Source organism: Myotis brandtii, unplaced genomic scaffold (assembly GCF_000412655.1).
Source record: "Myotis brandtii unplaced genomic scaffold, ASM41265v1 scaffold440, whole genome shotgun sequence".
NCBI lineage: Eukaryota > Metazoa > Chordata > Mammalia > Chiroptera > Vespertilionidae > Myotis > Myotis brandtii.
This window is the reverse complement of record NW_005366834.1, coordinates 5,829,786-5,834,213: the sequence shown is the minus strand read 5'-3', so window position 1 is coordinate 5,834,213 and position 4,428 is coordinate 5,829,786. Positions and strand designations below refer to the sequence as shown.

At 37.0% G+C, this 4,428-nt stretch overlaps 1 protein-coding gene across 1 annotated transcript in view; it reads right to left on the bottom strand.

The window, feature by feature from the left end:
- LOC102264046 (transcription initiation factor TFIID subunit 11) overlaps positions 1-4,428 on the bottom strand; it is a 6,894-nt gene that overhangs the window by 733 nt on the left and 1,733 nt on the right. The gene's annotated exons all lie outside the window — the stretch shown is intronic.

Here is a 4,428-nt window from a genome sequence, read left to right as displayed (position 1 = left end):
GCCATCTTAGTTGGCAGTTAATTTGCATATCGCCCTGATTAGCCAATGAAAAGGGTAGCGGTCGTACGCTAATTACCATGTTTCTCTTTTATTAGATTAGATATTTATTTTATCCTTTTAGTTGTTAATTTTCTTTTAAAAATATTTTTTTTATTGATTTCAAAGAGGAAGGGGAAAGGAGAGAGATATAGAAACATCAATGATGAGAGAGAATCATTGATCTGCCACCTCTTGCATGCCCCATACAGGGGATTGAGCCCACAACTAAACATGTGTCCTGATTGGGAATTGAACTGTGACTTCCAGGTTCACAGGTCCATGCTCAATCACTGAACCATGCCAGCCAGACTGTTGCTAATTTTTTAAATCTTTATAAATACGTGAATCCTTTCCTGATTTCTAGGACCCAGTGAGTGCTGAAGTTATGACAAGAATGAACTTGCTGCTGACACAAAAGATTCATGTTATATAAATGTTTAAGACACAAAAATTTAACTATAATTTGACTAAGAAAAAATAGTAGAAGATGTTACATATTAGGAGTGATTGTGGCTTTCACTCCACTCAGTGGCCATGTGTCCTGCCTTGGAAATAGGACAGGAGACAGAAACTCCTTTTTCAGCCTCAGTTCCTAGATGTTAATTATGGCACGAGCATTATAGTATGAGATTCTGGTGTTACTTAACCATTAAGCCAATGGACAAACCACCAGTTGAAGGTAATCATCCCTCTTTGTGTCAATCCTTCATCTGCAATTAAAAAATCTAGAGAACTATGGGAAACTAATAGTTGTTTGTTTGTTTGTTTTTTTCTAATTAGTTTGGTAAAAAAAACCTAACCTAGACTGGTGTGAACATTTTAAAAAATAGTGTTTATTCCATATAGTTTCTGATACCCTGATGATTATCAAAGAAAGAAAGACTTCTTGAATATTTTAAATTAGTTTTATAAAAGCCAATCCATTACTAAGGGCTCTGGTTGATATTATATATATGAGCAATGCTGTTTATAACTAACAGTTCTATTTAACGTCTAATAAAAATTTTCCACTTACTTATTTTGCTTAAGCTTAGGTAAGTTTCCAAGAACTACTCCCATGATATGTCACTTGATGTTTTTCGACCAGTTGTAGATAGTGGGTGCTTGTAGATAGTTTAAAGTAGCACACTGTGGAAAATGTTGGACTTAAAGGAACAGTTCAAGGACCTCTGTTTGGATATTAGTCTGGTTTGTGCAACCCAACTGAGTTTCTCAACTTCTTTTGTTGCTAATTTTTTAAATCTTTATAAATACGTGAATCCTTTCCTGATTTCTAGGACCCAGTGAGTGCTGAAGTTATGACAAGAATGAACTTGCTGCTGACACAAAAGATTCATGTTATATAAATGTTTAAGACACAAAAATTTAACTATAATTTGACTAAGAAAAAATAGTAGAAGATGTTACATATTAGGAGTGATTGTGGCTTTCACTCCACTCAGTGGCCATGTGTCCTGCCTTGGAAATAGGACAGGAGACAGAAACTCCTTTTTCAGCCTCAGTTCCTAGATGTTAATTATGGCACGAGCATTATAGTATGAGATTCTGGTGTTACTTAACCATTAAGCCAATGGACAAACCACCAGTTGAAGGTAATCATCCCTCTTTGTGTCAATCCTTCATCTGCAATTAAAAAATCTAGAGAACTATGGGAAACTAATAGTTGTTTGTTTTTTTCTAATTAGTTTGGTGAAAAAAACCTAACCTGGACTGGTGTGAACATTTTAAAAAATAGTGTTTATTCCATATAGTTTCTGATACCCTGATGATTATCAAAGAAAGAAAGACTTCTTGAATATTTTAAATTAGTTTTATAAAAGCCAATCCATTACTAAGGGCTCTGGTTGATATTATATATATGAGCAATGCTGTTTATAACTAACAATTCTATTTAATGTCTAATAAAAATTTTCCACTTACTTATTTTGCTTAAGCTTAGGTAAGTTTCCAAGAACTACTCCCATGATATGTCACTTGATGTTTTTCGACCAGTTGTAGATAGTGGATGCTTGTAGATAGTTTAAAGTAGCACACTGTGGAAAATGTTGGACTTAAAGGAACAGTTCAAGGACCTGTTTGGATATTAGTCTGGTTTGTGCAACCCAACTGAGTTTCTCAACTTCTTTGGTCCTCAGGGTTTACTTTATAAAATGTAGAATTGAGGCCCTTCTGGTTGCAAAGTTTTATGAATATCAAATTAATTTCTTGCTCAAAATAACTTTTCTTTGGTTGATGTCAAGGGAATAAAATAGTAACTAGAAGAAAGCATATATACAAACACAAAAACTAAAAGTATATTTCTTGAATGTGTTTTTAATTGCATCTGTTTCAGTGGATAAGTCCTATTATAGAAGGATGGTTTGGAGGGTAAGAGAAAAAAACCCAGAGAGACATGGCTTGATGTAGGAAGAGAAAATGAAGAACAGTGATAAAATTTAATAAATATTTGACAAATCACATCAAACCCTCTGTGTCAGGAGGGAACCAAACTTATCTTTGTTGGAAATCCCATGACACCACACCATAATTTTCCCTGGCAAGTGATGCTGGCTTCTGTAGTCACCCACATTCGACTGCTTCTTTCCAGAATGGTAATACTGGGATTTGCTTTAGTCAGGGTTGCTATTCTTACTGGGGAATCTATGGCTGTGATAGAAAAGTAATTAAGCCACAAACAAAGGCTGATTTTTGTTCCCTGGCTACAGCCTAGGTTTGGGAACAATGACAAAACAATAATGTGATGTTTGAAAGCACTTCTGCTTTGACCTGGGTATCATTCATAGGTTGAGCTCAGAGCTATTTTTACTGGTAGTCAAATATTTGGCAATTGCTGATCAGTAACAATGTACTGGAGGTCCTCTGAGACCATCATGGTTCAGAGGGTAGAACATTGGTTGAACTACAATGTAAAAATATTTGTACTTAAATGTATCTGTTTTGCAATAGATTGGCCTTGTGAATTTGTTTTCATTCTTCAGCATTTGACATATTTGTGAATATGTATCTACTCTATGGATTGGTTTACCTGCTGTACCCAAGGGTGGGAGGGTCCACAGGGGATGTTGCCCAGGGATGGGCAGAAACCCTCCCTTCTCCCATAATCCTGTGCTACCCAGTGTCTGTAAATTTATATTCCATGATAATAACCATAGGGAAAGTAGCCAGTATAAGTAAGACCTATCCCCAAGGCTACATTTAAAGAACCCTAAAGGACTGAGAAAAATAAAGCAAAAGCCCCTAATAAACCAACAATTGGTTTCACAGCAATTGCTTTATTGGTTTGTAGGAGAAAATGCTAGACAGGGAGGCGAGTCCAGAAAAACTAAATCTGCCCCACTCATTGGTGCTTTTTAATCATGTTGAGAAAGTCATTGAACAGAGGAGTGCTCCTGAAGAGGACGCATGGAATTCTGTACTAGGTTTTCAGGAAAACATATACCTCCTAATTACTCAAACATATGTAACTTTTACCACCACAGGTATCTTAAGCACGGATACGGTCTCTGGAGGGTGTGTTTCAGGGAAAGTAGAAGGCGGCAGGCATTTGCCCCTTCTGAAGAGGAATACCCAAGTGAGGACTGGACCTCTAGATTCTGTTTCTCTCATCACTGTCTTTCAAGTCAGCTCTCCTAGGACTCAGTACTCCTTGGTCGCGTTATTGGCCCTTGTGAAATGGCTGAAAAACGCATAGATGGAGACATGCAGAGCTACAGAATACATTGCTCTGGATCTTGTCCTCGGTGGACTGCTAACTGCCATATGATTCATCATTGTTCTGGACGATGGTGAGGGTTCCCTGTGACAGCTTAGTTTGTGAACATGAGTTTGGGACGTCTCTCGTCATCGCGATAGGGAAAAAAAGGGTGAGTGTTGAGTGATGAGGGTAGCCAGTTGGTCAAGAAGAGCTAAGATGGTTCAAGTACCATATTAATAACATCAAGATACTATCTTAGATCCCTGGTTAATTTGAACAAAAATATTACATTTTAAAATCATGGATTATATGAATGACTTAGATCACTTATCAAATGTGTCACTGATCACAAAGGACAAATGGGAAAAAGTACACAGGTGTTTCAGAGAAAAATCTATCATTACTGAGCAATAACTTTTAACTCCTTCAAATATAGAATTGCAGAAAGTAAATATATCTTAGACATTTTAGAGCTTACTAATTTTTTAAAAATATATTTTTATTGATTTCAGAGAGGAAGGGAGAGAGAAATAGAAACATCAATGATGAGAGTGAATCATTGACCAGCTGTCTCCTGCACACCCCCGACTGGGGACCAAGCCCGCAACCCAGTCATGTGCCCTTGACTGGAATCAAACCTTGGACCCTTCAGTACACAGGGCGACACTCTATCCACTGAGCCAAACCAGCTAAGG